The 12,074-nt window shown below is 39.2% G+C and overlaps 1 non-coding gene and 1 pseudogene across 1 annotated transcript; both read right to left on the bottom strand.

Annotated features, from left to right (window-relative positions):
- Nucleotides 1-5,102: 5,102 nt before the first annotated feature.
- On the bottom strand, nt 5,103-5,318 carry LOC112616795. The gene has a single exon (XR_003117801.1). It is a non-coding gene; the product is annotated as a small nucleolar RNA U3 (small nucleolar RNA).
- A 1,903-nt stretch (nt 5,319-7,221) lies between these two features.
- On the bottom strand, nt 7,222-8,390 carry LOC112616212 (annotated as a pseudogene).
- Between the last annotated feature and the right edge of the window lie 3,684 nt (nt 8,391-12,074).

Here is a 12,074-nt window from a genome sequence, read left to right as displayed (position 1 = left end):
CCTGGCTAACACGGTGAAACCCCGTCTCTACTAAGAAATACAAAAAAAATAGCCGGGCGAGGTGGCGGGCGCCTGTAGTCCCAGCTACTCGGGAGGCTGAGGCAGGAGAATGGCGTGAACCCGGGAGGCGGAGCTTGCAGTGAGCTGAGATCCGGCCACTGCACTCCAGCCTGGGCTACAGAGCGAGACTCCGTCTCAAAAAAAAAAAAAAAAAAAAAAAAAAAATTGTGCTTTTGTCTTTTAAATCTTAATGACCCTTGTAGTGGGGATAGTGGTTATCACTTCTTGCTCCTGACTTTGATGGGACTAGGTGTAATATTTCACAATTAAATAGGTCTGCAGTAGGTTTCCAGAAGACACCATTATCACATTAAAATAGTTTCTTTTTCTCCTTGGCTTCCTAAAACTTTACTATTAATATTATTTTGAAAGAATGTTGAATTGTATTGGATTCTTTTTCTGCATGCATGGAAAAAACTACGGTTTTATTCCTTTACTTGGCTAATGTGTGAATTACATCGATACGTTTCCTTATTTTTATTCCTGAGCTAAACCACACTTGATCATGATAAACACACTAGATTTAATACACACTAGAGGCAATTTAGTAATATTTTATTTATAATTTTCAAACCTTTGTTTTTAAATTATGTCAGCCTATAGCCTTCTATTTTTACCAGTCCTTGTTTCATTTCAGTATCAAGATTATGCCTGATTGTAAAATGGCTTTGATAGTTTCCCATCTTTTTCTTTGGAACTGTTCAGATGAAATGAAAATTATGTGTTACTTGCAGTCTTGGTGAAACTTATCTGGTAGAACTCACTCACTTGCTGCCTTTTTGAGAACAGGTAGATTTTTGAAAATCATTTCAATTTCTTCTCTGGTTATGGCAGAGAGTAATGCAATAGAGAGTCGAGGTTATTATCAAGATTTTCAACTTCTTGGGTCAGTTTTGATAATATTTTCCTAGAAGCGTGCCAATTTAAGTTGGCTCAGGGTTTCTCAATCTCAGAATTATTGACGTTTTGGGCTGGCTAATTCTTGGTTGTGGGAGGCCGTCCTGTGCATTCTAGAATGTTTAGCAACATCCTTGACCTCTACCAACTAGATGTCAGTAGCACCCTGCCCCACCACCCTCCCCTGCCCCCTGCCATTTGTGACAACGAAAATGCCTCCAGATATTGCAAAGTATTCTCTGGAGGTCAAAATTTGTCAGTATAAAGTTGTGTGAGGTTTTGCATGTAGTTCTTAAGTCGCTTCTAAATCTGAATCATGTCCCCTTTTGTATTCTTGATGTATTTCATGGACATGCCAAGAAATTTGTCTATTTTATTAGTCTTTTCCCAGACCAGCTCTTAATATTATTGATCAATTATATCCTTATTTTTGTATTCCTTTGTGACCTACCTATTAAATGGAAAAATTTTAAAAAGATTTCATTACAAAAATATAATGTACAATACAGTGAACCTTACCACCTTGCTTCAACAATTGTCAGCTCATGTCTAATTTTGTTTCCGTCATCCATATCTTCTCACCCTCTCCTTTCCCATATTATTCTGAAGCAAATCCCAGATTGTATATTCTTACAACCATAAATATTATGTACCTACAAAATTAAGAAAGCTTTATTAAATATAACCATGCACCCATGATTACACCTAAAATACAATTTCTTAATATTATCAAATATCCTTTCTTTGTTCAAATTTCCCAGTGTTTCATAAATGCTTGTGTATGTGCGTGTGTGTGTGTGTGTGTGTGTGTGTGTGTGAGAGAGAGAGAGAGAGAGAGGTTTAGTTTGTCAGAATCAAGAATCAATAAGGTCCATGCATCACATTTGATTCACATGCTTCTTAAGTCTCTAAGTCTTTTGAGCCTTAGGGGTCCCTTCTTATTTTTCCTTTTTTTCCTAGGAATGTGATGAATAAATCAAGTTTTTTCTCTTGTAGGGTTTCCCCAGTTGAGCTTTGCGGATTTCGTTCCTATGGTAACCATTTAACATATTCTCTGTCTTCTGTATTTCCTACAAATTGGTGCTTTACGTTAGAGGCTTTATCAGATTCAGGCTCAGTTACCTTGGCTAGACTGCTCATAGGGTATATGGAGTTCTCCCATCAGGAGACACATAATATCTGGTTGTCCCTTAATGGCTAGATCCCTTAATTCATTAAGAGTTGCAGAACAGTGATATCCTATCATTCTATATTCATTTATTAGCTGACTTTTTTTAAAGAAAACTTCCCTTCATCTGCTATTTGGAACCTACCAGTACAGTTTGCACAGGATAGGCAGGATAAATGCTTGACTCTTTCCCTTATTTATTGGTTTCCAAAATAATGAGCTGGTTCCCTATCATCTTTCAAACGTGACCAATTTTTTCCCAGTATTATCATAAGCATATAAGTTTAAACATTTGATGTATTTCAATCCGTTAGTTAATCTCCTTATTGATGCTCAAATTGTCCAGCAGGACTTTGGCCAGTGGGAGCCTCTACACCCTGGCTACTGTGTCCTTTTGACAGAACCCTATTGGTCTGTGATAGCCTCCTTGCTTTCTGACACTCCAAGATATTGGAGGCTCTACTCGTCCATTTCCTGCCCCCAGACTAGACGTCAGCATTTCTCCTAGGATCCCTGGTTCCTTTTATTGTGAAATGGTGTTTGGAGAAAAAATCTGGGCTCTGGCCATTATGATCTTTCCAATCAAGATTCAAGGCTAAAGAAGTTTTACTTCACCTCAACAATCTGCATCGTCTTTCTCCCACAAATAAAATCCTAGTTCTCAAGACAACAGCAAACAATCTGTGTTATCATCTCACTCATCTGTGTTTTCCTACCATATACAGATAACAGTTTCAGAGTAACAATACCAGCTATGCCACCAAAAATATGATTACTACAAAGAGTTTAAGATTCTTTTGCAGATATTTTTGTCCCTACCTTAAGATGTATCCTGTTAGAATATACATCAATGTTGTTGTGTTTTAAAGTTACTTTAGGTGTGATTATGTTAGCTTCTGGATACACAGGTTCATTTGTTTCATTTTGCTTTTGACCTAAAATATTTTATGTTTAATTTTTGTGATTACATAGTAGGTGTATATATTTATGGGATATATGAGATATTGTGATACAGGCATACAAAGTATAATAATCATATCAGTATCAATGGGGTATACATCACCTCCAGCATTTATCTTTTATGTTACAAGTAATCCAATTATATTCTTTTAGTTATTTTAAAATGTACGATTAAATTATTAACTATAGTCACTCTGTTGTGCTATCAAATACTAGATCGTATTTATCCTTCCTAACTATTGTTTTAGAATTGCTTTTCTAAAAAGGTATGTTAAAATTGTGTAATATACTTACATGGTTCCAAAGTCAACTCTACAGAAGGAGGTATACTCAAAGAAGACTAGCTTTTCACCCTGCTTCTTTATGCTATTTGTTCCCACCCCCATAGGTAATCACTTTTCTTTATATCGTGGCTTATCTTTCCCTTTTAAATTCAAATATATATTGTATTTTTAAACACAAATATATATAAAGGAAGACATAGGATTATATACACACACACACACATTTATTTATTTATTTCTCTTCCCTTACGTAGCTGGTATGATATTATACACACTTTTATCCACCCTGCTTTCTTTAAAACAAGCAACACATCTTGGGCATCGCTCCCTCAGAGAACATAGAGATATTCTTTGTTCCTTTTCAAAACTGCACAGTACCTCATTTTGTGGACATACCAGACCTCTATTAAGAGAACATTTGAGTTGTTTCCAGTCTATTGCTGTTATAAATAAGGCTTCAACAAATAGCCATGTGCATATCTATTCTGTTAATTGTCTTTTAGTTGATGGATTCCACATGTTTAAATGTATTATGATTGCCGTATTTGGAGAGCTTTTTCTATCATCTCGCTTCGTATTTTCTTTTTTACCATTTTTTTAAGCTTTCTTTTTCCTTTCCTTCCTTCTGTAGGATTGGTAATGCTTTCTATATTCCCTTTTGTTCCCTACACTGGCTTAGAAACTACAGTTTGCATTGCTGTTGTTTTGGTGGTTGCCCTTGTTTTTAATATGTACACTTAACTGTAAAATGTTTTAATACATGTAACATAATTCAGTGTTTCTATTCTTTGAAACATGACAAGGTTTGTTGCATACTTTATGGACTCATTGAACAGCCCTCTTTCTTCAGCTAGTTTTCATTGCCTAAAATGTTCGTTTCATCTTTTAGCTCACCTTTTCTTGAATAAGTAATACATTCATATGATTCAAAAACCGAAACAACAATGAAAGTTATAGAGTGAAAAGTCTTGCTCCTATTCCTCTCCTATCTTTCCAGTTCACTCTACCTTCCCCCAATCAGTTAATCCCTGTAAATGCAATTTTTTTCAGGGTTCTTTTTTTTTTTTGAGACAGAGTCTCACTGTTGGCCAGGCTGGAGTGCAGTGGCACGATCTCGGCTCACTGCAACCTCTGCCTCTCGGGTTCAAGCAATTCTTTTGCCTCAGCCTCCCGAGTAGATGGGACTACAGGCACGTGCCACCACACACATGTGTGGTTTTTTGTGTTTTTTTTTTTTGTATTTTTAGTAGAGACGGGGTTTCACCGTGTTGGCCAGGATGTTCTCGATCTCCTGACCTCGTGATCCACCCGCCTTGGCCTCCCAAAGTGTTGGGATTACAGGCGAGAGCCACCATGCCCGCCCGGTCTCAGGGTTCTTTATGTAGCATATATACTCTTATTTTACCTCCTTTCTTACATAGTGTATTATACTGTGTTTGGCACCTTGATTTTTTTACTCTTAGCAGTACATCTTGGAGATCTTTTCATATTGGTACAAATACAGTTTCCTCATTCTTTTATATGTCATAGTATTTCACTGTATGAATGATTCTTAAGTTATCTAACCAGTATCCTGTTGAGAGATACTTGCATCATTTCCAGTCTTTTGCTGTTATAAAAAAACTGAAATTAAGAACACTGTATATATTTTATATGTGTTCAGATATATTGGCAAACACTCAAAAATCGAATTGCTGGTTCAATGGAAATGCTATATTTGTAATTTTTAAAATACCATTCAGACTGCGTTTTCTACCTCTTAGTCTCCTGATGGAAGAGAAGAACGATTATCAATGGCAAATGGCAGTTTCAGCGAAGCAACACCAACAGCTGGCTTCCCACTCACTAGAGAATGCTGTGCCTCCTCCTTGTGGTTTCTGACGCCTTACACATTCAGAGAAACTATTCTAGTAATGAACTGAAGAAATGATCCCTGAAAGTATAGTCTTTATTCTTAGTTTTGATAGATAATGCCATATTGCCCTTTATTGGAGTTTATACTACCCATTAGGAATGTATGAGAGTGTTTACTTTTCCACAGCCTTGCTAATAAAATGAGTTATTAATTTTTGGGGTGGTTGCCAATCTTAGTAATTGTATTTTGCTTCTTTTTTATTTTTTGAACAAAATGGGTACATTTTTGTTAGACTACCTGATACAGAAGATAGCGTGGTATGGATGGATAGCATGAATAACAAATGATACCAATGCACTTTATTTGAAATAAACAAAAATGCCTACACAGCTCAATGGGCCACTTGGAAACAAACTTGCTTGACTGTGTTACTGAGCAAAAACAAAGTCAAAGCACAAACACCCTTCTTTTTTGACATGTATTTGGAGATAGGTAGGAAGACACTACACTACCTGGTTCTTTTTTTTTTTTTTTATTTTTTGAGACGGAGTCTCGCTCAGTCGCCCAGGCTGGAGTGCAGTGGCTCGATCTCGGCTCACTGCAAGCTCCGCCTCCCGGGTTCACGCCATTCTCCTGCCTCACCCTCCGAAGTAGCTGGGACTACAGGCGCCCGCCACCACGCCCAGCTAATTTTTTGCATTTTTAGTAGAGACGGGGTTTCACCGTGTTAGCCAGGATGGTCTCGATCTCCTGATCTCGTGATCCGCCCGCCTCAGCCTCCCAAAGTGCTGGGATTACAGGCGTGAGCCACCGCGCCCGGCCTGGTTCTTTAAAAAACTGTTCTTTCCTTAAGGCCTGCTCATAGAAGTGTGAACAATGTAAATGAACCCGTCATTTCCAATTATCATATCATATCTATGTCAGCTGTGTATTCTGAGATCATACACAAACCTGTGTATAACCAATATACCTGGAAAGAGCTGCTATACCACAGTTATACTTGAGTTCTTGGCAGGCAGGACAGAGGAAGAGTAATAGGGAGTAAGTTTTACATCCTGTTTAGAATCACCACTATTCCCTTAAATGACAGGTTAGAATAGAAAGATGCTACCTGGAAGTTATCCTTTTTACTTTGGTTCATTTTTAGTTTTTGTTCATGATTTACATAGTTGCTTGATTCATTTGCTTATAGCATAATCCTGCCACAAAGTATAAAAGGGTAGGATACTTATTATTTCTTCAACATCTGCATTTTTCAAGTTTTTAAAAACAAATGGATAAAACTCTGCTAAAAATGCAGATGTCTATAACTTCAGTGGTATTGGATGGGAAGGAGACAATGAGGGAAGGGAAAAAAAAAAAGCAAACACGTTCATGTGCAGGGAATGTGGTTAAAGCCTTTGGATTTAAAAACCTGTTTCTCAGAAAAGCTGTCACTTCCTTTGTCCTCCAAAAAAGGACCTGAAAAGTCCCAATCCAAACTTTGGAAAACTATAGTTATGAGATGCTATAAATGTTCAAAGCAGTCAGAAGGAGAAGGATAAATGTGTCTTTTATTTAGCTATAGTTCGTAGCATAGCCACTTTAGCTGTTAGTGGATCAGTAAAAACCACTGAATTACCAGAAGTGCTTGGAAGGATAGGGGTAGAAAGTAATGAACATAATACCTTATGTAAATCAGTAACAGGGTTTCCTGGCCCAGGAAAACTTTAAACAGTAAAATGACTCTAAAGTAGATCTCTGTCTCCAACACTAAGTGTAGCAGAATTAACAACAATCAAAACATTTACATGTAGATCTAGTGATAACAGAAAATTACAAGGCAGAGAGCATAAAAGAATCAAGACCATGCTATAGATTCTACAGTATTCTATGAAGCTAGAAAAATTTGAAAGCCTTAGCAAAATATCACTCTTGTTTATAAATCACTTATTTATCATATGACGACACGTTGAATCCTTGTCTTTCCTCATACTGAAGACTCCTACATTCAGTCTTTAAGCATTCTGCATTTCTTTGCCAATCTGGTAGCTGAGTATCTTGTTCCAGTCAATTTTCCTGGGGGTAACTGGAAGCTGCCAGTGCAAGGCCTAGAATGTGGTATCTGACATTGTTTGAGCGTTTTCACTAATTGCTGTCTGATAGTCACTTTCTGCATTCCCTGTGATTTTAATAAACTCCTTGGCAGTTTGGACTTCATTCGAAACAGTTAGTGAATCCTGTACATCTTTATGACTAACCAACTGAACATTGCCATATTCATAATAGTGAATCTTAAGCACTCCAGCCACCTGGGCTGTAGGAGGTGTGATGATGAACTTCCACTCCAATGACCACTTCAGAAGTTTTAAGGCTGAAACTGGTGGCTTTCAATGCATGCAGGAATAGTCTGTTGCCCATCTATAGTTTTAGCATAAACAGTACAGAAGACGCTGGAATAATGATCTTTCACGTAGGCTCTTAAAGCAGGGTCACCGGATTCTCTCCAAGACTTCAGACCTCCATCTACTTCCTGTGGCTGGGGCTCACTTGCTTTTTTCCATACGTGATCAAATTTAAAGGAAATTTTGTTTCTTGGATCTAGAAATCTGCTATTACCTAGGTCAGAGTGCTCTGCAATTAAGACCTGTTCTGGGCCGGGCGCGGTGGCTCAAGCCTGTAATCCCAGCACTTTCGGAGGCCAAGACGGGTGGATCACGAGGTCAGGAGATCGAGACCATCCTGGCTAACACGGCGAAACCTCATCTCTACTAAAAAATATTTTAAAAACTAGCCGGGCGAGGTGGCGGGCGCCTGTAGTCCCAGCTACTCGGGAGGCTGAGGCAGGAGAATGGCGAGAACCCGGGAGGCGGAGCTTGCAGTGAGCTGAGATCCGGCCACTGCACTCCAGCCTGGGCAACTCCAGAGCAAGACTCCGTCTCAGAAAAAAAAAAAAAAAAAAAAAACAGACCTGTTCTTCATATCCTTCTCTGTCTTCACAGACGTGAACTGATCCATGTTATGCTGGGCAAATGCTTGCGCTGCCCCTTCGCTGAGGAGAGTGTCATTATTAAGTATTAAACATCATTGAATACTTATTAAATTCCCATAGGGGAGCATGAGTGATGAATTTAGCAGCTATGCACACCTTCTCCTCATCCAACACTCAATCCTCAAAGTCAGCCATCTTGGGCTGCTCTCTGCATTTTTCTCATTATGAGGATGAGCGTCATTGGGGGCCATTTATATTTTCCTTTTCTGCCTTTTGTCTACTCATGAGGCTTGCCCATTTTTCTATTGGGCTGCTGGTCTTTTATCGAATTCTAGGCCATCTTTTATGGCATTTGAATCTTGAATCATGGTTAGGAAGGCTTTCCCCGAAACTCGGGTTAGAAAAGAATTCTTCCATGTTTCCTTTGAGTGCTCTTTGTTATTATTTTCTACATTTAAATAATTGATTCCTCTCTGGTTTATCGTGAGGTACAGTGTGAAGTATGAATCTACTTTATTTTTTTTCAGATGGCTACCTAGTTGTCACAACAGTTTACTGAATTGTTCACCTTTTCTCCAACCAATTTAAGATGACACATTCAGTCAGAAGACACATTCATCCTTCTGCTTCTGACTGCTTTGAACATTTATAGCATCTCATAACTATAGTTTTCCAAAGTTTGGATTGGGACTTTTCAGGTCCTTTTTTGGAGGACAAAGGAAGTGACAGCTTTTCTGAAGAACAGGTTTTTAAATCCAAAGGCTTTATTTATTTGTTTTTACTTATGGATATTCTATTCTGTTAATTGGTCTGTATTTCTAGTTATGTAACAGTACCCTTTGCTTTTAATTATCAAAGCTTTAAAATGTTTTTTATCCTTTGTTTTCTCCCCTTTATTCTCAATGTAGTGTATTGTGTTAATGAATAGCACAGTAATGTAATAACAATTATTATTAACACAAGGGAAATAATAGAATGAACTTCTTGGTCAGGCACTTGTCATTTATTTTTTAATTTTTAATTTTTTTATTTCCAACTTTTATTTTAAGTTCAGAGGCACATGTGCAGGATGTGCAGTTTTGTTACATAAGTAAACATGTGCCATGGTGGTTTGCTGCACAAATCATCCCATCACCCAGGTATGAAGCCCAGCATCAACTAGCTGTTCTTCCTGATCCTCTCCCTCTTCCCACCTCCCACCCTCCAACAGGCCCCAGTGTGTGTTGTTCTGCCTGTCATGTGTCCATGTGTTCTCATCATTTAGCACTGATGTATAAGTGAAAACACACTTTAAAATATTTTAATGTCTGTAAAACTACAGACAGTAAAACTACGTCATACAGGGTAGCAATAAAGCTCAGTAACATAGGCAATTACCCATAGCAATGATTTGGTGGCATTACATTATAATGCATGATATTAATATAGTTTGAGTGCTTGTCCCCTCTAGTTCTTGGGTTGAAATATAATCTCCAATGTTGGAAGTGGAGTCTGGTGGGAGGTGTTTGGGTCATGGGGGCGTATCCCTCATGAATGGCTTGGTGCCCTCCCCATGGTAATGAGTGGATTCTCCCTTTGGTAGTTCACACCATAGCTGGTTGTTCAGAAGTGCAGAACCTCCCCTGTCTGTCTTGCTGCTTCTCTCACTAGGTGATGCATCTGCTGCCCCTTCACCTTCAACCACGATTGTAAGCTTCCTTAGTCTCTCACCAGAAGCCAAACAGATGTGGATGCCATGCTTGTACAGCCTGCAGAACAGTGAGCCAATAAACCTTTTTTCTTTGTAAATTGCCCATACTCAGGGATTCCTTTCTAGCAATGCGAATGGGCTAACACAGATATGTTCAATGTTTACTTCTCCTTGGTATTGCGTAGTTCAATGTCCTATGCAGAAATTACAATAACACAGTGTGTTAATGCGGCATTTCCTGCAATCCTTACACAATAATCTGTGATGCATTGCCTCAGGTGTTTTATGTCTGATTTTCACCAAATAAACCTATTCCTTTAATATACCCCAGCAAAGGTAATCAAGGTGGTTCAATCTGCTATATATAGTAATATTTTTTTTTTTTTTTTTTTTTTTTTTTTTTGAGACGGAGTCTCGCTGTGTCGCCCAGGCTGGAGTGCAGTGGCGCGATCTCGGCTCACTGCAAGCTCCGCCTCCCGGGTTCACGCCATTCTCCCGCCTCAGCCTCCGAGTAGCTGGGACTACAGGCGCCCGCCACCACGCCCGGCTAGTTTTTTGTATTTTTAGTAGAGACGGGGTTTCACCATGTTAGCCAGGATGGTCTCGATCTCCTGACCTCGTGATCCACCCGCCTCGGCCTCCCAAAGTGCTGGGATTACAGGCTTGAGCCACCGCGCCCGGCCCTATATATAGTAATATTATATGCATGTACCGTATAACATATTTTTTTTTTCAAATTTGATGCTTTCAGAAAAACTAGAAAAGACCAAAATACTGCCACAGATCGGAAGAGACTGAGGAGCTAAGGACAACCAATATGCAGCAGAGGACCCTGGACTGGACTGCAAAACAGGAAAAGAACTTTTTTTAAAAAATGGTGAAATCCAAATAAAGTCTGGGGTTTTGTTCAAAGTAATGTACCAATGTTGGTTTCTTAATTTTTGATAAATATGCTACTGTGATGTAAGATGATGGCATTAAGAGAAACTGAAACTGGATAAGGAGTATAAGACAGTTCTCTGTACTACCTTTGCTACTTTTCTGTGAATCTGAAACTATTCCAAAATAAAAAGTTTATTTTTAAAGAAACGATGTTGCTAGATGTTTTGAACACCTTGTATTGTAATGCTGTGTTTATCTTCCTCACTAGACTGTGAACACCACCAGAGCATGGACCATTCAGCACTATCCGTGGGCCCATCAGTAGTTAGTTATTGTGGATAACCTTAAGATGATGAAGACAAGCCAACAAAACATTGAGAGGTTCTGAAAAAGCACCAACTTGGTGTCTTCCCTACCTTACGTTACAAACCATTCAATTTAATAAAACCAAATGTGTTGCAAGTAAACATTTTTATTTTCTGTATCTTCCATCCAGGCAGATTTAGAGAAAAAAATATATTTAGGAAACCTGCCCTAAAAAGCTGACAACCCCCTCTTTTCTCCACCTGTTGGCCTTCTCTATTCATTTTTAAAAGTTCTCTTTCTCCTTGCCCCAAAGTTTTTTGCACAGCAGTTTTGGAGAAGTAGAATGAAGAGGAGGCTTGGAGTTGGGAACTGGGTTCTCATCTGGACCCTTACTTTCTGGCTGTGTAAACCTTGGGTAAGTTACCTAATCTCTCTAAGCCTGTTTTTCCACCTCCCTAACAGGACTAAATGAGAACGCACTAAGTCTAAGATACTAGGCTGCTTTCTGCGCTTTGTGAGTGTGTGATTTTTTTTTTTCTGGCAATCTTGCTCTTTCTCAAGAGTTCCTGGGTGAATGGCACCACTCCCTACCCACTTACCCAAACCAGAACCTGAGTAATTTGTAACTCCTTCGTCTCTCTAACAGCGCCTTCCTACATATCAAAATTGTCATTAAGTCCTATAGATTGTATTTCTTTTTTTTTTTTTTTTTTTTTTTTTTGAGACGGAGTCTCGCTCTGTCGCCCAGGCTGGAGTGCAGTGGCCGGATCTCAGCTCACTGCAAGCTCCGCCTCCCGGGTTCACGCCATTCTCCGGCCTCAGCCTCCCGAGTAGCTGGGACTACAGGCGCCTGCCACCTCGCCCGGCTAGTTTTTTGTATTTCTTAATAGAGACGGGGTTTCACCCTGTTAGCCAGGATGGTCTCGATCTCCTGACCTCGTGATCCGCCCGTCTCGGCCTCCCAAAGTGCTGGGATTACAGGCTTGAGCCACCGCGCCCGG

The sequence above is a fragment of the Theropithecus gelada genome, chromosome X (genome assembly GCF_003255815.1).
Source record: "Theropithecus gelada isolate Dixy chromosome X, Tgel_1.0, whole genome shotgun sequence".
NCBI classification, from domain to species: Eukaryota; Metazoa; Chordata; class Mammalia; order Primates; family Cercopithecidae; genus Theropithecus; species Theropithecus gelada.
Note: the sequence above shows the minus strand (reverse complement) of the source record. Positions and strands in the feature narration are given on the sequence as shown.